Raw genomic sequence first — 21,940 nt, forward strand, 5'->3', positions numbered from 1 at the left:
CGCCCGGGGGGTGCGAGATCGATCCAGTGCAGTGCAGGGCAGTGTCATGGTGCCTCTGTGGTGAAGCGTTTAGAAGGTGACCGAGCGAAATGCCAACCTTGTAGGACATTCGTATTAAGAAAAATAAATAATTCATGCAGGGAGCATTAGGAGGTTGAAAAATAATAATATGAAATTGAAAATAAATATGCAACGGCCGGGAATCGAACCCGGGCGGCGCGCGTGGCAGGCGAGCATTCTACCACTGAACCACCGTTGCCATGTCGCCAATAGCTAACATCAACGAAACCTGACGTGTTTTCCTTGAAGTTGCATCACATACCGTGCTTAATAGTGACGTTGCAGTACTTTGCTTATAACAGATTGTGTACTCAGCTTCGGGAGTTTAAATCCACGCTTTAGTGTGTGCGTTAACTGAAATAGCATTGAGGGCTCGAAGTTTTAGGCATTAGTTCCTTGTAAAGAGGACCGTAGTAACGTCGCCCGGTATTCTTGCACATTAAATGTCGCCAAAGCCATAGTCGTTACGCAGTAAAGTATCAGAGCATGGGACAAATCATACGGTAAGGGAAGTAGGGGCCGTCTGCTGTCTCTACAGAATCCACCGGCACTGCTATGTGGAGCAAACAAACCGCTTATATTAGGTAAGACTAACCGCGAAGGAATGTGTTTACCGTAGCCGTGATCGTCTAGTGGTTAGGACATTGCGTTGTGGCCGCAATAACCCAGGTTCGAATCCTGGTCACGGCAAGCGAACAGATTTTGTCAATTGTAATTACTGAATTCTGATACAGTGCTCATTTAGGAGAAATTATTAAGCTCAGATTTTGTTATGCTCGTCTGTACCTCAAGGAGTTAGATTCATATAGGTTTCTAGTTATTTGGAGAATTTGTAGACTACCTGTATCCCCCTAAATCACTAGCTGGCTCACTGTCTTGCTAAGGGAGTAAGCGTCTCGCAGCTTGAATTTTGGAGAAGATTGGCTCGAATGCCTGCAAACCTAGAGTTATGGGCTTACGGAACCACAAAGACAGTGTGTTCCTCAGACGTTAAGATGCTAGATTTCAACCCTCAATTTAGGTGGTGCATTGTGGTGCCATAGCAGAATGTAATCATATATTTTATACATCTGCCGTAGGGATACTCTGGCAGCGCGTTAAACGATTATTTCCTCCTTAGCTTCTTTCTTTCTTTCTTAGCCTGTTTACCGTCCATAGATCGCTTCTCTCTCGGACTCATTGAAAGTTCTCACTCTACAGACTCAACGATAATGACCTGGATCGTGGCACCTTGGTTAGGGTGACGAAACTGGGAAGAATTAACTGTGCTCCGCCCAGGTGGCCTTACGGTCATTGCTGTACACGTGCCTTATGGTGTATGGAATGATTGGAAGGGATGGGCACGGATGAGGGAACGAAGTGACCGAGGCCTTCATTTAGGTACTATCAGGGCATTTGAATTTAGAAGAAGTGTGTAAGCACGGAAATTTACTTTGTGCAATGCTGTTGTGGGGATCGAACACAAATCAACTCAGTCGACCACCCGAGATTAAGGGTACACCGCTCCAGCCCTCGTAACACTGCAGTTTTCGTGGAAGTGGCGGTAGATCGTGAATTGTTGCGCCCGGGGGGTGCGAGGTCGATCCAGTGCAGTGCAGGGCAGTGTCAGGGTGCCTCTGTGGTGAAGCGTTTAGAAGGTGACCGAGCGAAATGCCAACCTTTTAGGACATTCGTATTAAGAAAAATAAATAATTAAAGCAAGGACTATTAGGAGGAGATTGAAAAATAATAATATGAAGTTGAAAATAAATATGCAACGGCCGGGAATCGAACCCGGGCCGCCCGCGTGGCAGGCGAGCATTCTACCACTGAACCACCGTTGCCATGTTATTGATAACTAACATCAACGAAATATAACGTGTTTTCCTTGAAGTTGCATCACATACCGTGCTTAACAGTGACGTTGCAGTACTTCGCTGATAACAGATTGTGTACTCAGCTTCGGGAGTTTAAATCCACGCTTTAGTGTGTGCGTTAACTGAAATAGCATTGAGGGCTCGAAGTTTTAGGCATTAGTTCCTTGTAAAGAGGACCGTAGTAACGTCGCCGGGTATTCTTGCACATTAAATGACGCCAAAGCCATAGTCGTTACGCAGTAAAGTATCAGAGCATGGGACAAATCATACGGTAAGGGAAGTAGGGGCCGTCTGCTGTCACTACAGAATCCACCGGCACTGCTATGTGGAGCAAACAAACCGCTTATATTAGGTAAGACTAACAGCAAAAAAAATGTGTTTACCGTAGCCGTGATCGTCTAGTGGTTAGGACATTGCGTTGTGGCCGCAATAACCCAGGTTCGAATCCTGGTCACGGCAAGCGAACAGATTTTGTCAATTGTAATTACTGAATTCTGATACAGTGCTCATTTAGGAGAAATTATTAAGCTCAGATTTTGTTATGCTCGTCTGTACCTCAAGGAGTTAGATTCATATAGGTTTCTAGCAATTTGGAGAATTTGTAGACTACCTGTATCCCCCTAAATCACTAGCTGGCTCACTGTCTTGCTAAGGGAGTAAGCGTCTCGCAGCTTGAATTTTGGAGAAGATTGGCTCGACTGCCTGCAAAACTAGAGTTATGGGCTTACGGAACCACAAAGACAGTGAGTTCCTCAGACGTTAAGATGCTAGATTTCATCCCTCAATTTAGGTGGTGCATTGTGGTGCCATAGCAGAATGTAATCATATATTTTATACATCTGCCGTAGGGATACTCTGGCAGCGCGTTAAACGATTATTTCCTCCTTAGCTTCTTTCTTTCTTTCTTTCTTAGCCTGTTTACCGTCCATAGATCGCTTCTCTCTCGGACTCATTGAAGGTTCTCACTCTACAGACTCAACGATAATGACCTGGATCGTGGCACCTTGGTTAGGGTGACGAAACTGGGAAGAATTAACTGTGCTCCGCCCAGGTGGCCTTACGGTCATTGCTGTACACGTGCCTTATGGTGTATGGAATGATTGGAAGGGATGGGCACGGATGAGGGAACGAAGTGGCCGAGGCCTTCATTTAGGTACTATCAGGGCATTTGAATTTAGAAGAAGTGTGTAAGCATGGAAATTTACTTTGTGCAATGCTGTTGTGGGGATCGAACACACCTCAACTCAGTCGACCACCCGAGATTAAGGGTACACCGCTCCAGCCCTCGTAACACTGCAATTTTCGTGGAAGTGGCGGTAGATCGTGAATAGTTGCGCCCGGGGGGTGCGAGATCGATCCAGTGCAGTGCAGACCGGGCGAGTTGGCCGTGCGCGTAGAGGCGCGCGGCTGTGAGCTTGCATCCGGGAGATAGTAGGTTCGAATCCCACTATCGGCAGCCCTGAAAATGGTTTTCCGTGGTTTCCCATTTTCACACCAGGCAAATGCTGGGGCTGTACCTTAATTAAGGCCACGGCCGCTTCCTTCCAACTCCTACGCCTTTCCTGTCCCATCGTCGCCATAAGACCTATCTGTGTCAGCGCGACGTAAAGCCCCTAGCAAAAAAAAAAAAAAAAAGTGCAGTGCAGGGCAGTGTCATGGTGCCTCTGTGGTGAAGCGTTTAGAAGGTGACCGAGCGAAATGCCAACCTTGTAGGACATTCGTATTAAGAAAAATAAATAATTCATGCAGGGAGCATTAGGAGGTTGAAAAATAATAATATGAAATTGAAAATAAATATGCAACGGCCGGGAATCGAACCCGGGCCGCGCGCGTGGCAGGCGAGCATTCTACCACTGAACCACCGTTGCCATGTCGCCAATAGCTAACATCAACGAAACCTGACGTGTTTTCCTTGAAGTTGCATCACATACCGTGCTTAATAGTGACGTTGCAGTACTTTGCTTATTACAGATTGTGTACTCAGCTTCGGGAGTTTAAATCCACGCTTTAGTGTGTGCGTTAACTGAAATAGCATTGAGGGCTCGAAGTTTTAGGCATTAGTTCCTTGTAAAGAGGACCGTAGTAACGTCGCCCGGTATTCTTGCACATTAAATGTCGCCAAAGCCATAGTCGTTACGCAGTAAAGTATCAGAGCATGGGACAAATCATACGGTAAGGGAAGTAGGGGCCGTCTGCTGTCTCTACAGAATCCACCGGCACTGCTATGTGGAGCAAACAAACCGCTTATATTAGGTAAGACTAACCGCAAAGGAATGTGTTTACCGTAGCCGTGATCGTCTAGTGGTTAGGACATTCCGTTGTGGCCGCAATAACCCAGGTTCGAATCCTGGTCACGGCAAGCGAACAGATTTTGTCAATTGTAATTACTGAATTCTGATACAGTGCTCATTTAGGAGAAATTATTAAGCTCAGATTTTGTTATGCTCGTCTGTATCTCAAGGAGTTAGATTCATATAGGTTTCTAGTTATTTGGAGAATTTGTAGACTACCTGTATCCCCCTAAATCACTAGCTGGCTCACTGTCTTGCTAAGGGAGTAAGCGTCTCGCAGCTTGAATTTTGGAGAAGATTGGCTCGAATGCCTGCAAAACTAGAGTTATGGGCTTACGGAACCACAAAGACAGTGAGTTCCTCAGACGTTAAGATGCTAGATTTCAACCCTCAATTTAGGTGGTGCATTGTGGTGCCATAGCAGAATGTAATCATATATTTTATACATCTGCCGTAGGGATACTCTGGCAGCGCGTTAAACGATTATTTCCTCCTTAGCTTCTTTCTTTCTTTCTTAGCCTGTTTACCGTCCATAGATCGCTTCTCTCTCGGACTCATTGAAGGTTCTCACTCTACAGACTCAACGATAATGACCTGGATCGTCGCACCTTGGTTAGGGTGACGAAACTGGGAAGAATTAACTGTGCTCCGCCCAGGTGGCCTTACGGTCATTGCTGTACACGTGCCTTATGGTGTATGGAATGATTGGAAGAGATGGGCACGGATGAGGGAACGAAGTGACCGAGGCCTTCATTTAGGTAATATCAGGGCATTTGAATTTAGAAGAAGTGTGTAAGCACGGAAATTTACTTTGTGCAATGCTGTTGTGGGGATCGAACACAAATCAACTCAGTCGACCACCCGAGTTTAAGGGTACACCGCTCCAGCCCTCGTAACACTGCAGTTTTCGTGGAAGTGGCGGTAGATCGTGAATTGTTGCGCCCGGGGGGTGCGAGGTCGATCCAGTGCAGTGCAGGGCAGTGTCAGGGTGCCTCTGTGGTGAAGCGTTTAGAAGGTGACCGAGCGAAATGCCAACCTTTTAGGACATTCGTATTAAGAAAAATAAATAATTAAAGCAAGGACTATTAGGAGGAGATTGAAAAATAATAATATGAAGTTGAAAATAAATATGCAACGGCCGGGAATCGAACCCGGGCCGCCCGCGTGGCAGGCGAGCATTCTACCACTGAACCACCGTTGCAATGTTATTGATAACTAACATCAACGAAATATAACGTGTTTTCCTTGAAGTTGCATCACATACCGTGCTTAACAGTGACGTTGCGGTACTTTGCTGATAACAGATTGTGTACTCAGCTTCGGGAGTTTAAATCCACGCTTTAGTGTGTGCGTTAACTGAAATAGCATTGAGGGCTCGAAGTTTTAGGCATTAGTTCCTTGTAAAGAGGACCGTAGTAACGTCGCCGGGTATTCTTGCACATTAAATGACGCCAAAGCCATAGTCGTTACGCAGTAAAGTATCAGAGCATGGGACAAATCATACGGTAAGGGAAGTAGGGGCCGTCTGCTGTCACTACAGAATCCACCGGCACTGCTATGTGGAGCAAACAAACCGCTTATATTAGGTAAGACTAACAGCAAAAAAAATGTGTTTACCGTAGCCGTGATCGTCTAGTGGTTAGGACATTGCGTTGTGGCCGCAATAACCCAGGTTCGAATCCTGGTCACGGCAAGCGAACAGATTTTGTCAATTGTAATTACTGAATTCTGATACAGTGCTCATTTAGGAGAAATTATTAAGCTCAGATTTTGTTATGCTCGTCTGTATCTCAAGGAGTTAGATTCATATAGGTTTCTAGTTATTTGGAGAATTTGTAGACTACCTGTATCCCCCTAAATCACTAGCTGGCTCACTGTCTTGCTAAGGGAGTAAGCGTCTCGCAGCTTGAATTTTGGAGAAGATTGGCTCGAATGCCTGCAAAACTAGAGTTATGGGCTTACGGAACCACAAAGACAGTGAGTTCCTCAGACGTTAAGATGCTAGACTTCAACCCTCAATTTAGGTGGTGCATTGTGGTGCCATAGCAGAATGTTATCATATATTTTATACATCTGCCGTAGGGATACTCTGGCAGCGCGTTAAACGATTATTTCCTCCTTAGCTTCTTTCTTTCTTTCTTAGCCTGTTTACCGTCCATAGATCGCTTCTCTCTCGGATTCATTGAAGGTTCTCACTCTACAGACTCAACGATAATGACCTGGATCGTGGCACCTTGGTTAGGGTGACGAAACTGGGAAGAATTAACTGTGCTCCGCCCAGGTGGCCTTACGGTCATTGCTGTACACGTGCCTTATGGTGTATGGAATGATTGGAAGGGATGGGCACGGATGAGGGAACGAAGTGGCCGAGGCCTTCATTTAGGTACTATCAGGGCATTTGAATTTAGAAGAAGTGTGTAAGCATGGAAATTTACTTTGTGCAATGCTGTTGTGGGGATCGAACACACCTCAACTCAGTCGACCACCCGACATTAAGGGTACACCGCTCCAGCCCTCGTAACACTGCAATTTTCGTGGAAGTGGCGGTAGATCGTGAATTGTTGCGCCGGGGGGGTGCGAGGTCGATCCAGTGCAGTGCAGGGCAGTGTCATGGTGCCTCTGTGGTGAAGCGTTTAGAAGGTGACCGAGCGAAATGCCAACCTTGTAGGACATTCGTATTAAGAAAAATAAATAATTCAAGCAGGGAGCATTAGGAGGAGATTGAAAAATAATAATATGAAGTTGAAAAAAAATATGCAACGGCCGGGAATCGAACTCGGGCCGCCCGCTGGCAGGCGAGCATTCTACCACTGAACCACCGTTGCCATGTCACCGATAGCTAACATCAACGAAACCTGACGTGTTTTCCTTGAAGTTGCATCACATACCGTGCTTAATAGTGACGTTCCAGTACTTTGCTTATAACAGATTGTGTACTCAGCTTCGGGAGTTTAAATCCACGCTTTAGTGTGTGCGTTAACTGAAATAGCATTGAGGGCTCGAAGTTTTAGGCATTAGTTCCTTGTAAAGAGGACCGTAGTAAAGTCTCCGGTATTCTTGCACATTAAATGTCGCCAAAGCCATAGTCGTTACGCAGTAAAGTATCAGAGCATGGGACAAATCATACGGTAAGGGAAGTAGGGGCCGTCTGCTGTCTCTACAGAATCCACCGGCACTGCTATGTGGAGCAAACAAACCGCTTATATTAGGTAAGACTAACCGCAAAGGAATGTGTTTACCGTAGCCGTGATCGTCTAGTGGTTAGGACATTGCGTTGTGGCCGCAATAACCCAGGTTCGAATCCTGGTCACGGCAAGCGAACAGATTTTGTCAATTGTAATTACTGAATTCTGATACAGTGCTCATTTAGGAGAAATTATTAAGCTCAGATTTTGTTATGCTCGTCTGTACCTCAAGGAGTTAGATTCATATAGGTTTCTAGCAATTTGGAGAATTTGTAGACTACCTGTATCCCCCTAAATCACTAGCTGGCTCACTGTCTTGCTAAGGGAGTAAGCGTCTCGCAGCTTGAATTTTGGAGAAGATTGGCTCGAATGCCTGCAAAACTAGAGTTATGGGCTTACGGAACCACAAAGACAGTGAGTTCCTCAGACGTTAAGATGCTAGATTTCAACCCTCAATTTAGGTGGTGCATTGTGGTGCCATAGCAGAATGTAATCATATATTTTATACATCTGCCGTAGGGATACTCTGGCAGCGCGTTAAACGATTATTTCCTCCTTAGCTTCTTTCTTTCTTTCTTAGCCTGTTTACCGTCCATAGATCGCTTCTCTCTCGGACTCATTGAAGGTTCTCACTCTACAGACTCAACGATAATGACCTGGATCGTGGCACCTTGGTTAGGGTGACGAAACTGGGAAGAATTAACTGTGCTCCGCCCAGGTGGCCTTACGGTCATTGCTGTACACGTGCCTTATGGTGTATGGAATGATTGGAAGGGATGGGCACGGATGAGGGAACGAAGTGGCCGAGGCCTTCATTTAGGTACTATCAGGGCATTTGAATTTAGAAGAAGTGTGTAAGCATGGAAATTTACTTTGTGCAATGCTGTTGTGGGGATCGAACACACCTCAACTCAGTCGACCACCCGAGATTAAGGGTACACCGCTCCAGCCCTCGTAACACTGCAATTTTCGTGGAAGTGGCGGTAGATCGTGAATAGTTGCGCCCGGGGGGTGCGAGATCGATCCAGTGCAGTGCAGGGCAGTGTCATGGTGCCTCTGTGGTGAAGCGTTTAGAAGTTGACCGAGCGAAATGCCAACCTTGTAGGACATTCGTATTAAGAAAAATAAATAATTCATGCAGGGAGCATTAGGAGGTTGAAAAATAATAATATGAAATTGAAAATAAATATGCAACGGCCGGGAATCGCACCCGGGCCGCGCGCGTGGCAGGGGAGCATTCTACCACTGAACCACCGTTGCCATTTCACCGATAGCTAACATCAACGAAACCTGACGTGTTTTCCTTGAAGTTGCATCACACACCGTGCTTAACAGTGACGTTGCAGTACTTTGCTGATAACAGATTTTGTACTCAGCTTCGGAAGTTCAAATCCATGCTTTAGTGTGTGCGTTAACTGAAATAGCATTGAGGGCTCGAAGTTTTAGGCATTAGTTCCTTGTAAAGAGGACCGTAGTAAAGTCGCCCGGTATTCTTGCACATTAAATGTCGCCAAAGCCATAGTCGTTACGCAGTAAAGTATCAGAGCATGGGACAAATCATACGGTAAGGGAAGTAGGGGCCGTCTGCTGTCTCTACAGAATCCACCGGCACTGCTATGTGGAGCAAACAAACCACTTATATTAGGTAAGACTAACCGCAAAGGAATGTGTTTACCGTAGCCGTGATCGTCTAGTGGTTAGGACATTGCGTTGTGGCCGCAATAACCCAGGTTCGAATCCTGGTCACGGCAAGCGAACAGATTTTGTCAATTGTAATTACTGAATTCTGATACAGTGCTCATTTAGGAGAAATTATTAAGCTCAGATTTTGTTATGCTCGTCTGTACCTCAAGGAGTTAGATTCATATAGGTTTCTAGCAATTTGGAGAATTTGTAGACTACCTGTATCCCCCTAAATCACTAGCTGGCTCACTGTCTTGCTAAGGGAGTAAGCGTCTCGCAGCTTGAATTTTGGAGAAGATTGGCTCGAATGCCTGCAAAACTAGAGTTATGGGCTTACGGAACCACAAAGACAGTGAGTTCCTCAGACGTTAAGATGCTAGATTTCATCCCTCAATTTAGGTGGTGCATTGTGGTGCCATAGCAGAATGTAATCATATATTTTATACATCTGCCGTAGGGATACTCTGGCAGCGCGTTAAACGATTATTTCCTCCTTAGCTTCTTTCTTTCTTTCTTAGCCTGTTTACCGTCCATAGATCGCTTCTCTCTCGGACTCATTGAAGGTTCTCACTCTACAGACTCAACGATAATGACCTGGATCGTGGCACCTTGGTTAGGGTGACGAAACTGGGAAGAATTAACTGTGCTCCGCCCAGGTGGCCTTACGGTCATTGCTGTACACGTGCCTTATGGTGTATGGAATGATTGGAAGGGATGGGCACGGATGAGGGAACGAAGTGGCCGAGGCCTTCATTTAGGTACTATCAGGGCATTTGAATTTAGAAGAAGTGTGTAAGCATGGAAATTTACTTTGTGCAATGCTGTTGTGGGGATCGAACACACCTCAACTCAGTCGACCACCCGAGATTAAGGGTACACCGCTCCAGCCCTCGTAACACTGCAATTTTCGTGGAAGTGGCGGTAGATCGTGAATAGTTGCGCCCGGGGGGTGCGAGATCGATCCAGTGCAGTGCAGACCGGGCGAGTTGGCCGTGCGCGTAGAGGCGCGCGGCTGTGAGCTTGCATCCGGGAGATAGTAGGTTCGAATCCCACTATCGGCAGCCCTGAAAATGGTTTTCCGTGGTTTCCCATTTTCACACCAGGCAAATGCTGGGGCTGTACCTTAATTAAGGCCACGGCCGCTTCCTTCCAACTCCTACGCCTTTCCTGTCCCATCGTCGCCATAAGACCTATCTGTGTCAGCGCGACGTAAAGCCCCTAGCAAAAAAAAAAAAAAAAAAGTGCAGTGCAGGGCAGTGTCATGGTGCCTCTGTGGTGAAGCGTTTAGAAGGTGACCGAGCGAAATGCCAACCTTGTAGGACATTCGTATTAAGAAAAATAAATAATTCATGCAGGGAGCATTAGGAGGTTGAAGAATAATAATATGAAATTGAAAATAAATATGCAACGGCCGGGAATCGAACCCGGGCCGCGCGCGTGGCAGGCGAGCATTCTACCACTGAACCACCGTTGCCATGTCGCTAATAGCTAACATCAACGAAACCTGAAGTGTTTTCCTTGAAGTTGCATCACATACCGTGCTTAATAGTGACGTTGCAGTACTTTGCTTATAACAGATTGTGTACTCAGCTTCGGGAGTTTAAATCCACGCTTTAGTGTGTGCGTTAACTGAAATAGCATTGAGGGCTCGAAGTTTTAGGCATTAGTTCCTTGTAAAGAGGACCGTAGTAACGTCGCCCGGTATTCTTGCACATTAAATGTCGCCAAAGCCATAGTCGTTACGCAGTAAAGTATCAGAGCATGGGACAAATCATACGGTAAGGGAAGTAGGGGCCGTCTGCTGTCTCTACAGAATCCACCGGCACTGCTATGTGGAGCAAACAAACGGCTTATATTAGGTAAGAATAACCGCAAAAGCATGTGTTTACCGTAGCCGTGATCGTCTAGTGGTTAGGACATTGCGTTGTGGCCGCAATAACCCAGGTTCGAATCCTGGTCACGGCAAGCGAACAGATTTTGCAAATTGTAATTACTGAATTCTGATACAGTGCTCATTTAGGAGAAATTATTAAGCTCAGATTTTGTTATGCTCGTCTGTATCTCAAGGAGTTAGATTCATATAGGTTTCTAGTTATTTGGAGAATTTGTAGACTACCTGTATCCCCCTAAATCACTAGCTGGCTCACTGTCTTGCTAAGGGAGTAAGCGTCTCGCAGCTTGAATTTTGGAGAAGATTGGCTCGAATGCCTGCAAAACTAGAGTTATGGGCTTACGGAACCACAAAGACAGTGAGTTCCTCAGACGTTAAGATGCTAGATTTCAACCCTCAATTTAGGTGGTGCATTGTGGTGCCATAGCAGAATGTAATCATATATTTTATACATCTGCCGTAGGGATACTCTGGCAGCGCGTTCAACGATTATTTCCTCCTTAGCTTCTTTCTTTCTTTCTTAGCCTGTTTACCGTCCATAGATCGCTTCTCTCTCGGACTCATTGAAGGTTCTCACTCTACAGACTCAACGATAATGACCTGGATCGTGGCACCTTGGTTAGGGTGACGAAACTGGGAAGAATTAACTGTGCTCCGCCCAGGTGGCCTTACGGTCATTGCTGTACACGTGCCTTATGGTGTATGGAATGATTGGAAGGGATGGGCACGGATGAGGGAACGAAGTGGCCGAGGCCTTCATTTAGGTACTATCAGGGCATTTGAATTTAGAAGAAGTGTGTAAGCATGGAAATTTACTTTGTGCAATGCTGTTGTGGGGATCGAACACAAATCAACTCAGTCGACCACCCGAGATTAAGGGTACACCGCTCCAGCCCTCGTAACACTGCAGTTTTCGTGGAAGTGGCGGTAGATCGTGAATTGTTGCGCCCGGGGGGTGCGAGGTCGATCCAGTGCAGTGCAGGGCAGTGTCAGGGTGCCTCTGTGGTGAAGCGTTTAGAAGGTGACCGAGCGAAATGCCAACATTTTAGCACATTCGTATTAAGAAAAATAAATAATTAAAGCAAGGACTATTAGGAGGAGATTGAAAAATAATAATATGAAGTTGAAAATAAATATGCAACGGCCGGGAATCGAACCCGGGCCGCCCGCGTGGCAGGCGAGCATTCTACCACTGAACCACCGTTGCCATGTTATTGATAACTAACATCAACGAAACATGACGTGTTTTCCTTGAAGTTGCATCACATACCGTGCTTAACAGTGACGTTGCAGTACTTTGCTGATAACAGATTGTGTACTCAGCTTCGGGAGTTTAAATCCACGCTTTAGTGTGTGCGTTAACTGAAATAGCATTGAGGGCTCGAAGTTTTAGGCATTAGTTCCTTGTAAAGAGGACCGTAGTAACGTCGCCGGGTATTCTTGCACATTAAATGACGCCAAAGCCATAGTCGTTACGCAGTAAAGTATCAGAGCATGGGACAAATCATACGGTAAGGGAAGTAGGGGCCGTCTGCTGTCACTACAGAATCCACCGGCACTGCTATGTGGAGCAAACAAACCGCTTATATTAGGTAAGACTAACCGAAAAGCAATGTGTTTACCGTAGCCGTGATCGTCTAGTGGTTAGGACGTTGCGTTGTGGCCGCAATAACCCAGGTTCGAATCCTGGTCACGGCAAGCGAACAGATTTTGTCAATTGTAATTACTGAATTCTGATACAGTGCTCATTTAGGAGAAATTATTAAGCTCAGATTTTGTTATGCTCGTCTGTACCTCAAGGAGTTAGATTCATATAGGTTTCTAGCAATTTGGAGAATTTGTAGACTACCTGTATCCCCCTAAATCACTAGCTGGCTCACTGTCTTGCTAAGGGAGTAAGCGTCTCGCAGCTTGAATTTTGGAGAAGATTGGCTCGAATGCCTGCAAAACTAGAGTTATGGGCTTACGGAACCACAAAGACAGTGAGTTCCTCAGACGTTAAGATGCTAGATTTCATCCCTCAATTTAGGTGGTGCATTGTGGTGCCATAGCAGAATGTAATCATATATTTTATACATCTGCCGTAGGGATACTCTGGCAGCGCGTTAAACGATTATTTCCTCCTTAGCTTCTTTCTTTCTTTCTTAGCCTGTTTACCGTCCATAGATCGCTTCTCTCTCGGACTCATTGAAGGTTCTCACTCTACAGACTCAACGATAATGACCTGGATCGTGGCACCTTGGTTAGGGTGACGAAACTGGGAAGAATTAACTGTGCTCCGCCCAGGTGGCCTTACGGTCATTGCTGTACACGTGCCTTATGGTGTATGGAATGATTGGAAGGGATGGGCACGGATGAGGGAACGAAGTGGCCGAGGCCTTCATTTAGGTACTATCAGGGCATTTGAATTTAGAAGAAGTGTGTAAGCATGGAAATTTACTTTGTGCAATGCTGTTGTGGGGATCGAACACACCTCAACTCAGTCGACCACCCGAGATTAAGGGTACACCGCTCCAGCCCTCGTAACACTGCAATTTTCGTGGAAGTGGCGGTAGATCGTGAATAGTTGCGCCCGGGGGGTGCGAGATCGATCCAGTGCAGTGCAGGGCAGTGTCATGGTGCCTCTGTGGTGAAGCGTTTAGAAGGTGACCGAGCGAAATGCCAACCTTGTAGGACATTCGTATTAAGAAAAATAAATAATTCATGCAGGGAGCATTAGGAGGTTGAAAAATAATAATATGAAATTGAAAATAAATATGCAACGGCCGGGAATCGAACCCGGGCGGCGCGCGTGGCAGGCGAGCATTCTACCACTGAACCACCGTTGCCATGTCGCCAATAGCTAACATCAACGAAACCTGACGTGTTTTCCTTGAAGTTGCATCACATACCGTGCTTAATAGTGACGTTGCAGTACTTTGCTTATAACAGATTGTGTACTCAGCTTCGGGAGTTTAAATCCACGCTTTAGTGTGTGCGTTAACTGAAATAGCATTGAGGGCTCGAAGTTTTAGGCATTAGTTCCTTGTAAAGAGGACCGTAGTAACGTCGCCCGGTATTCTTGCACATTAAATGTCGCCAAAGCCATAGTCGTTACGCAGTAAAGTATCAGAGCATGGGACAAATCATACGGTAAGGGAAGTAGGGGCCGTCTGCTGTCTCTACAGAATCCACCGGCACTGCTATGTGGAGCAAACAAACCGCTTATATTAGGTAAGACTAACCGCGAAGGAATGTTTTTACCGTAGCCGTGATCGTCTAGTGGTTAGGACATTGCGTTGTGGCCGCAATAACCCAGGTTCGAATCCTGGTCACGGCAAGCGAACAGATTTTGTCAATTGTAATTACTGAATTCTGATACAGTGCTCATTTAGGAGAAATTATTAAGCTCAGATTTTGTTATGCTCGTCTGTACCTCAAGGAGTTAGATTCATATAGGTTTCTAGTTATTTGGAGAATTTGTAGACTACCTGTATCCCCCTAAATCACTAGCTGGCTCACTGTCTTGCTAAGGGAGTAAGCGTCTCGCAGCTTGAATTTTGGAGAAGATTGGCTCGAATGCCTGCAAACCTAGAGTTATGGGCTTACGGAACCACAAAGACAGTGAGTTCCTCAGACGTTAAGATGCTAGATTTCAACCCTCAATTTAGGTGGTGCATTGTGGTGCCATAGCAGAATGTAATCACATATTTTATACATCTGCCGTAGGGATACTCTGGCAGCGCGTTAAACGATTATTTCCTCCTTAGCTTCTTTCTTTCTTTCTTAGCCTGTTTACCGTCCATAGATCGCTTCTCTCTCGGACTCATTGAAGGTTCTCACTCTACAGACTCAACGATAATGACCTGGATCGTGGCACCTTGGTTAGGGTGACGAAACTGGGAAGAATTAACTGTGCTCCGCCCAGGTGGCCTTACGGTCATTGCTGTACACGTGCCTTATGGTGTATGGAATGATTGGAAGGGATGGGCACGGATGAGGGAACGAAGTGACCGAGGCCTTCATTTAGGTACTATCAGGGCATTTGAATTTAGAAGAAGTGTGTAAGCACGGAAATTTACTTTGTGCAATGCTGTTGTGGGGATCGAACACAAATCAACTCAGTCGACCACCCGAGATTAAGGGTACACCGCTCCAGCCCTCGTAACACTGCAGTTTTCGTGGAAGTGGCGGTAGATCGTGAATTGTTGCGCCCGGGGGGTGCGAGGTCGATCCAGTGCAGTGCAGGGCAGTGTCAGGGTGCCTCTGTGGTGAAGCGTTTAGAAGGTGACCGAGCGAAATGCCAACCTTTTAGGACATTCGTATTAAGAAAAATAAATAATTAAAGCAAGGACTATTAGGAGGAGATTGAAAAATAATAATATGAAGTTGAAAATAAATATGCAACGGCCGGGAATCGAACCCGGGCCGCCCGCGTGGCAGGCGAGCATTCTACCACTGAACCACCGTTGCCATGTTATTGATAACTAACATCAACGAAATATAACGTGTTTTCCTTGAAGTTGCATCACATACCGTGCTTAACAGTGACGTTGCAGTACTTCGCTGATAACAGATTGTGTACTCAGCTTCGGGAGTTTAAATCCACGCTTTAGTGTGTGCGTTAACTGAAATAGCATTGAGGGCTCGAAGTTTTAGGCATTAGTTCCTTGTAAAGAGGACCGTAGTAACGTCGCCGGGTATTCTTGCACATTAAATGACGCCAAAGCCATAGTCGTTACGCAGTAAAGTATCAGAGCATGGGACAAATCATACGGTAAGGGAAGTAGGGGCCGTCTGCTGTCACTACAGAATCCACCGGCACTGCTATGTGGAGCAAACAAACCGCTTATATTAGGTAAGACTAACAGCAAAAAAAATGTGTTTACCGTAGCCGTGATCGTCTAGTGGTTAGGACATTGCGTTGTGGCCGCAATAACCCAGGTTCGAATCCTGGTCACGGCAAGCGAACAGATTTTGTCAATTGTAATTACTGAATTCTGATACAGTGCTCATTTAGGAGAAATTATTAAGCTCAGATTTTGTTATGCTCGTCTGTACCTCAAGGAGTTAGATTCATATAGGTTTCTAGCAATTTGGAGAATTTGTAGACTACCTGTATCCCCCTAAATCACTAGCTGGCTCACTGTCTTGCTAAGGGAGTAAGCGTCTCGCAGCTTGAATTTTGGAGAAGATTGGCTCGACTGCCTGCAAAACTAGAGTTATGGGCTTACGGAACCACAAAGACAGTGAGTTCCTCAGACGTTAAGATGCTAGATTTCATCCCTCAATTTAGGTGGTGCATTGTGGTGCCATAGCAGAATGTAATCATATATTTTATACATCTGCCGTAGGGATACTCTGGCAGCGCGTTAAACGATTATTTCCTCCTTAGCTTCTTTCTTTCTTTCTTTCTTAGCCTGTTTACCGTCCATAGATCGCTTCTCTCTCGGACTCATTGAAGGTTCTCACTCTACAGACTCAACGATAATGACCTGGATCGTGGCACCTTGGTTAGGGTGACGAAACTGGGAAGAATTAACTGTGCTCCGCCCAGGTGGCCTTACGGTCATTGCTGTACACGTGCCTTATGGTGTATGGAATGATTGGAAGGGATGGGCACGGATGAGGGAACGAAGTGGCCGAGGCCTTCATTTAGGTACTATCAGGGCATTTGAATTTAGAAGAAGTGTGTAAGCATGGAAATTTACTTTGTGCAATGCTGTTGTGGGGATCGAACACACCTCAACTCAGTCGACCACCCGAGATTAAGGGTACACCGCTCCAGCCCTCGTAACACTGCAATTTTCGTGGAAGTGGCGGTAGATCGTGAATAGTTGCGCCCGGGGGGTGCGAGATCGATCCAGTGCAGTGCAGACCGGGCGAGTTGGCCGTGCGCGTAGAGGCGCGCGGCTGTGAGCTTGCATCCGGGAGATAGTAGGTTCGAATCCCACTATCGGCAGCCCTGAAAATGGTTTTCCGTGGTTTCCCATTTTCACACCAGGCAAATGCTGGGGCTGTACCTTAATTAAGGCCACGGCCGCTTCCTTCCAACTCCTACGCCTTTCCTGTCCCATCGTCGCCATAAGACCTATCTGTGTCAGCGCGACGTAAAGCCCCTAGCAAAAAAAAAAAAAAAGTGCAGTGCAGGGCAGTGTCATGGTGCCTCTGTGGTGAAGCGTTTAGAAGGTGACCGAGCGAAATGCCAACCTTGTAGGACATTCGTATTAAGAAAAATAAATAATTCATGCAGGGAGCATTAGGAGGTTGAAAAATAATAATATGAAATTGAAAATAAATATGCAACGGCCGGGAATCGAACCCGGGCCGCGCGCGTGGCAGGCGAGCATTCTACCACTGAACCACCGTTGCCATGTCGCCAATAGCTAACATCAACGAAACCTGACGTGTTTTCCTTGAAGTTGCATCACATACCGTGCTTAATAGTGACGTTGCAGTACTTTGCTTATAACAGATTGTGTACTCAGCTTCGGGAGTTTAAATCCACGCTTTAGTGTGTGCGTTAACTGAAATAGCATTGAGGGCTCGAAGTTTTAGGCATTAGTTCCTTGTAAAGAGGACCGTAGTAACGTCGCCCGGTATTCTTGCACATTAAATGTCGCCAAAGCCATAGTCGTTACGCAGTAAAGTATCAGAGCATGGGACAAATCATACGGTAAGGGAAGTAGGGGCCGTCTGCTGTCTCTACAGAATCCACCGGCACTGCTATGTGGAGCAAACAAACCGCTTATATTAGGTAAGACTAACCGCAAAGGAATGTGTTTACCGTAGCCGTGATCGTCTAGTGGTTAGGACATTCCGTTGTGGCCGCAATAACCCAGGTTCGAATCCTGGTCACGGCAAGCGAACAGATTTTGTCAATTGTAATTACTGAATTCTGATACAGTGCTCATTTAGGAGAAATTATTAAGCTCAGATTTTGTTATGCTCGTCTGTATCTCAAGGAGTTAGATTCATATAGGTTTCTAGTTATTTGGAGAATTTGTAGACTACCTGTATCCCCCTAAATCACTAGCTGGCTCACTGTCTTGCTAAGGGAGTAAGCGTCTCGCAGCTTGAATTTTGGAGAAGATTGGCTCGAATGCCTGCAAAACTAGAGTTATGGGCTTACGGAACCACAAAGACAGTGAGTTCCTCAGACGTTAAGATGCTAGATTTCAACCCTCAATTTAGGTGGTGCATTGTGGTGCCATAGCAGAATGTAATCATATATTTTATACATCTGCCGTAGGGATACTCTGGCAGCGCGTTAAACGATTATTTCCTCCTTAGCTTCTTTCTTTCTTTCTTAGCCTGTTTACCGTCCATAGATCGCTTCTCTCTCGGACTCATTGAAGGTTCTCACTCTACAGACTCAACGATAATGACCTGGATCGTCGCACCTTGGTTAGGGTGACGAAACTGGGAAGAATTAACTGTGCTCCGCCCAGGTGGCCTTACGGTCATTGCTGTACACGTGCCTTATGGTGTATGGAATGATTGGAAGGGATGGGCACGGATGAGGGAACGAAGTGACCGAGGCCTTCATTTAGGTACTATCAGGGCATTTGAATTTAGAAGAAGTGTGTAAGCACGGAAATTTACTTTGTGCAATGCTGTTGTGGGGATCGAACACAAATCAACTCAGTCGACCACCCGAGTTTAAGGGTACACCGCTCCAGCCCTCGTAACACTGCAGTTTTCGTGGAAGTGGCGGTAGATCGTGAATTGTTGCGCCCGGGGGGTGCGAGGTCGATCCAGTGCAGTGCAGGGCAGTGTCAGGGTGCCTCTGTGGTGAAGCGTTTAGAAGGTGACCGAGCGAAATGCCAACCTTTTAGGACATTCGTATTAAGAAAAATAAATAATTAAAGCAAGGACTATTAGGAGGAGATTGAAAAATAATAATATGAAGTTGAAAATAAATATGCAACGGCCGGGAATCGAACCCGGGCCGCCCGCGTGGCAGGCGAGCATTCTACCACTGAACCACCGTTGCAATGTTATTGATAACTAACATCAACGAAATATAACGTGTTTTCCTTGAAGTTGCATCACATACCGTGCTTAACAGTGACGTTGCGGTACTTTGCTGATAACAGATTGTGTACTCAGCTTCGGGAGTTTAAATCCACGCTTTAGTGTGTGCGTTAACTGAAATAGCATTGAGGGCTCGAAGTTTTAGGCATTAGTTCCTTGTAAAGAGGACCGTAGTAACGTCGCCGGGTATTCTTGCACATTAAATGACGCCAAAGCCATAGTCGTTACGCAGTAAAGTATCAGAGCATGGGACAAATCATACGGTAAGGGAAGTAGGGGCCGTCTGCTGTCACTACAGAATCCACCGGCACTGCTATGTGGAGCAAGCAAACCGCTTATATTAGGTAAGACTAACAGCAAAAAAAATGTGTTTACCGTAGCCGTGATCGTCTAGTGGTTAGGACATTGCGTTGTGGCCGCAATAACCCAGGTTCGAATCCTGGTCACGGCAAGCGAACAGATTTTGTCAATTGTAATTACTGAATTCTGATACAGTGCTCATTTAGGAGAAATTATTAAGCTCAGATTTTGTTATGCTCGTCTGTATCTCAAGGAGTTAGATTCATATAGGTTTCTAGTTATTTGGAGAATTTGTAGACTACCTGTATCCCCCTAAATCACTAGCTGGCTCACTGTCTTGCTAAGGGAGTAAGCGTCTCGCAGCTTGAATTTTGGAGAAGATTGGCTCGAATGCCTGCAAAACTAGAGTTATGGGCTTACGGAACCACAAAGACAGTGAGTTCCTCAGACGTTAAGATGCTAGACTTCAACCCTCAATTTAGGTGGTGCATTGTGGTGCCATAGCAGAATGTTATCATATATTTTATACATCTGCCGTAGGGATACTCTGGCAGCGCGTTAAACGATTATTTCCTCCTTAGCTTCTTTCTTTCTTTCTTAGCCTGTTTACCGTCCATAGATCGCTTCTCTCTCGGATTCATTGAAGGTTCTCACTCTACAGACTCAACGATAATGACCTGGATCGTGGCACCTTGGTTAGGGTGACGAAACTGGGAAGAATTAACTGTGCTCCGCCCAGGTGGCCTTACGGTCATTGCTGTACACGTGCCTTATGGTGTATGGAATGATTGGAAGGGATGGGCACGGATGAGGGAACGAAGTGGCCGAGGCCTTCATTTAGGTACTATCAGGGCATTTGAATTTAGAAGAAGTGTGTAAGCATGGAAATTTACTTTGTGCAATGCTGTTGTGGGGATCGAACACACCTCAACTCAGTCGACCACCCGACATTAAGGGTACACCGCTCCAGCCCTCGTAACACTGCAATTTTCGTGGAAGTGGCGGTAGATCGTGAATTGTTGCGCCGGGGGGGTGCGAGGTCGATCCAGTGCAGTGCAGGGCAGTGTCATGGTGCCTCTGTGGTGAAGCGTTTAGAAGGTGACCGAGCGAAATGCCAACCTTGTAGGACATTCGTATTAAGAAAAATAAATAATTCAAGCAGGGAGCATTAGGAGGAGATTGAAAAATAATAATATGAAGTTGAAAAAAAATATGCAACGGCCGGGAATCGAACTCGGGCGGCCCGCTGGCAGGCGAGCATTCTACCACTGAACCACCGTTGCCATGTCACCGATAGCTAACATCAACGAAACCTGACGTGTTTTCCTTGAAGTTGCATCACATACCGTGCTTAATAGTGACGTTCCAGTACTTTGCTTATAACAGATTGTGTACTCAGCTTCGGGAGTTTAAATCCACGCTTTAGTGTGTGCGTTAACTGAAATAGCATTGAGGGCTCGAAGTTTTAGGCATTAGTTCCTTGTAAAGAGGACCGTAGTAAAGTCTCCGGTATTCTTGCACATTAAATGTCGCCAAAGCCATAGTCGTTACGCAGTAAAGTATCAGGGCATGGGACAAATCATACGGTAAGGGAAGTAGGGGCCGTCTGCTGTCTCTACAGAATCCACCGGCACTGCTATGTGGAGCAAACAAACCGCTTATATTAGGTAAGACTAACCGCAAAGGAATGTGTTTACCGTAGCCGTGATCGTCTAGTGGTTAGGACATTCCGTTGTGGCCGCAATAACCCAGGTTCGAATCCTGGTCACGGCAAGCGAACAGATTTTGTCAATTGTAATTACTGAATTCTGATACAGTGCTCATTTAGGAGAAATTATTAAGCTCAGATTTTGTTATGCTCGTCTGTACCTCAAGGAGTTAGATTCATATAGGTTTCTAGCAATTTGGAGAATTTGTAGACTACCTGTATCCCCCTAAATCACTAGCTGGCTCACTGTCTTGCTAAGGGAGTAAGCGTCTCGCAGCTTGAATTTTGGAGAAGATTGGCTCGAATGCCTGCAAAACTAGAGTTATGGGCTTACGGAACCACAAAGACAGTGAGTTCCTCAGACGTTAAGATGCTAGATTTCAACCCTCAATTTAGGTGGTGCATTGTGGTGCCATAGCAGAATGTAATCATATATTTTATACATCTGCCGTAGGGATACTCTGGCAGCGCGTTAAACGATTATTTCCTCCTTAGCTTCTTTCTTTCTTTCTTAGCCTGTTTACCGTCCATAGATCGCTTCTCTCTCGGACTCATTGAAGGTTCTCACTCTACAGACTCAACGATAATGACCTGGATCGTGGCACCTTGGTTAGGGTGACGAAACTGGGAAGAATTAACTGTGCTCCGCCCAGGTGGCCTTACGGTCATTGCTGTACACGTGCCTTATGGTGTATGGAATGATTGGAAGGGATGGGCACGGATGAGGGAACGAAGTGGCCGAGGCCTTCATTTAGGTACTATCAGGGCATTTGAATTTAGAAGAAGTGTGTAAGCATGGAAATTTACTTTGTGCAATGCTGTTGTGGGGATCGAACACACCTCAACTCAGTCGACCACCCGAGATTAAGGGTACACCGCTCCAGCCCTCGTAACACTGCAATTTTCGTGGAAGTGGCGGTAGATCGTGAATAGTTGCGCCCGGGGGGTGC

The 21,940-nt window shown here is 45.9% G+C and overlaps 24 non-coding genes across 24 annotated transcripts; 13 read left to right on the forward strand and 11 right to left on the reverse strand.

The window, feature by feature from the left end:
- Positions 1-188: 188 nt before the first annotated feature.
- Positions 189-259, reverse strand: TRNAG-GCC (transfer RNA glycine (anticodon GCC)). The gene has a single exon. It is a non-coding gene; the product is annotated as a tRNA-Gly (tRNA).
- Positions 260-678: 419 nt separating this feature from the next.
- Positions 679-750, forward strand: TRNAH-GUG (transfer RNA histidin (anticodon GUG)). The gene has a single exon. It is a non-coding gene; the product is annotated as a tRNA-His (tRNA).
- Positions 751-1,812: 1,062 nt separating this feature from the next.
- TRNAG-GCC (transfer RNA glycine (anticodon GCC)) lies at positions 1,813-1,883 on the reverse strand. The gene has a single exon. It is a non-coding gene; the product is annotated as a tRNA-Gly (tRNA).
- A 420-nt stretch (positions 1,884-2,303) lies between these two features.
- On the forward strand, positions 2,304-2,375 carry TRNAH-GUG (transfer RNA histidin (anticodon GUG)). The gene has a single exon. It is a non-coding gene; the product is annotated as a tRNA-His (tRNA).
- Positions 2,376-3,713: 1,338 nt separating this feature from the next.
- On the reverse strand, positions 3,714-3,784 carry TRNAG-GCC (transfer RNA glycine (anticodon GCC)). The gene has a single exon. It is a non-coding gene; the product is annotated as a tRNA-Gly (tRNA).
- Positions 3,785-4,203: 419 nt separating this feature from the next.
- TRNAH-GUG (transfer RNA histidin (anticodon GUG)) lies at positions 4,204-4,275 on the forward strand. Its single transcript has one exon. It is a non-coding gene; the product is annotated as a tRNA-His (tRNA).
- A 1,062-nt stretch (positions 4,276-5,337) lies between these two features.
- TRNAG-GCC (transfer RNA glycine (anticodon GCC)) lies at positions 5,338-5,408 on the reverse strand. The gene has a single exon. It is a non-coding gene; the product is annotated as a tRNA-Gly (tRNA).
- A 420-nt stretch (positions 5,409-5,828) lies between these two features.
- Positions 5,829-5,900, forward strand: TRNAH-GUG (transfer RNA histidin (anticodon GUG)). Its single transcript has one exon. It is a non-coding gene; the product is annotated as a tRNA-His (tRNA).
- A 1,550-nt stretch (positions 5,901-7,450) lies between these two features.
- TRNAH-GUG (transfer RNA histidin (anticodon GUG)) lies at positions 7,451-7,522 on the forward strand. The gene has a single exon. It is a non-coding gene; the product is annotated as a tRNA-His (tRNA).
- Positions 7,523-8,581: 1,059 nt separating this feature from the next.
- Positions 8,582-8,652, reverse strand: TRNAG-GCC (transfer RNA glycine (anticodon GCC)). The gene has a single exon. It is a non-coding gene; the product is annotated as a tRNA-Gly (tRNA).
- A 419-nt stretch (positions 8,653-9,071) lies between these two features.
- Positions 9,072-9,143, forward strand: TRNAH-GUG (transfer RNA histidin (anticodon GUG)). The gene has a single exon. It is a non-coding gene; the product is annotated as a tRNA-His (tRNA).
- A 1,335-nt stretch (positions 9,144-10,478) lies between these two features.
- On the reverse strand, positions 10,479-10,549 carry TRNAG-GCC (transfer RNA glycine (anticodon GCC)). The gene has a single exon. It is a non-coding gene; the product is annotated as a tRNA-Gly (tRNA).
- A 419-nt stretch (positions 10,550-10,968) lies between these two features.
- Positions 10,969-11,040, forward strand: TRNAH-GUG (transfer RNA histidin (anticodon GUG)). The gene has a single exon. It is a non-coding gene; the product is annotated as a tRNA-His (tRNA).
- Positions 11,041-12,102: 1,062 nt separating this feature from the next.
- TRNAG-GCC (transfer RNA glycine (anticodon GCC)) lies at positions 12,103-12,173 on the reverse strand. Its single transcript has one exon. It is a non-coding gene; the product is annotated as a tRNA-Gly (tRNA).
- A 419-nt stretch (positions 12,174-12,592) lies between these two features.
- Positions 12,593-12,664, forward strand: TRNAH-GUG (transfer RNA histidin (anticodon GUG)). The gene has a single exon. It is a non-coding gene; the product is annotated as a tRNA-His (tRNA).
- Positions 12,665-13,723: 1,059 nt separating this feature from the next.
- Positions 13,724-13,794, reverse strand: TRNAG-GCC (transfer RNA glycine (anticodon GCC)). The gene has a single exon. It is a non-coding gene; the product is annotated as a tRNA-Gly (tRNA).
- Positions 13,795-14,213: 419 nt separating this feature from the next.
- Positions 14,214-14,285, forward strand: TRNAH-GUG (transfer RNA histidin (anticodon GUG)). The gene has a single exon. It is a non-coding gene; the product is annotated as a tRNA-His (tRNA).
- Positions 14,286-15,347: 1,062 nt separating this feature from the next.
- TRNAG-GCC (transfer RNA glycine (anticodon GCC)) lies at positions 15,348-15,418 on the reverse strand. The gene has a single exon. It is a non-coding gene; the product is annotated as a tRNA-Gly (tRNA).
- A 420-nt stretch (positions 15,419-15,838) lies between these two features.
- Positions 15,839-15,910, forward strand: TRNAH-GUG (transfer RNA histidin (anticodon GUG)). Its single transcript has one exon. It is a non-coding gene; the product is annotated as a tRNA-His (tRNA).
- Positions 15,911-17,246: 1,336 nt separating this feature from the next.
- TRNAG-GCC (transfer RNA glycine (anticodon GCC)) lies at positions 17,247-17,317 on the reverse strand. Its single transcript has one exon. It is a non-coding gene; the product is annotated as a tRNA-Gly (tRNA).
- Positions 17,318-17,736: 419 nt separating this feature from the next.
- Positions 17,737-17,808, forward strand: TRNAH-GUG (transfer RNA histidin (anticodon GUG)). The gene has a single exon. It is a non-coding gene; the product is annotated as a tRNA-His (tRNA).
- Positions 17,809-18,870: 1,062 nt separating this feature from the next.
- On the reverse strand, positions 18,871-18,941 carry TRNAG-GCC (transfer RNA glycine (anticodon GCC)). Its single transcript has one exon. It is a non-coding gene; the product is annotated as a tRNA-Gly (tRNA).
- Positions 18,942-19,361: 420 nt separating this feature from the next.
- On the forward strand, positions 19,362-19,433 carry TRNAH-GUG (transfer RNA histidin (anticodon GUG)). The gene has a single exon. It is a non-coding gene; the product is annotated as a tRNA-His (tRNA).
- A 1,550-nt stretch (positions 19,434-20,983) lies between these two features.
- On the forward strand, positions 20,984-21,055 carry TRNAH-GUG (transfer RNA histidin (anticodon GUG)). The gene has a single exon. It is a non-coding gene; the product is annotated as a tRNA-His (tRNA).
- Positions 21,056-21,940: the final 885 nt, after the last annotated feature.

The sequence above is a fragment of the Anabrus simplex genome, chromosome 1 (genome assembly GCF_040414725.1).
Source record: "Anabrus simplex isolate iqAnaSimp1 chromosome 1, ASM4041472v1, whole genome shotgun sequence".
Taxonomy (NCBI): Eukaryota; Metazoa; Arthropoda; class Insecta; order Orthoptera; family Tettigoniidae; genus Anabrus; species Anabrus simplex.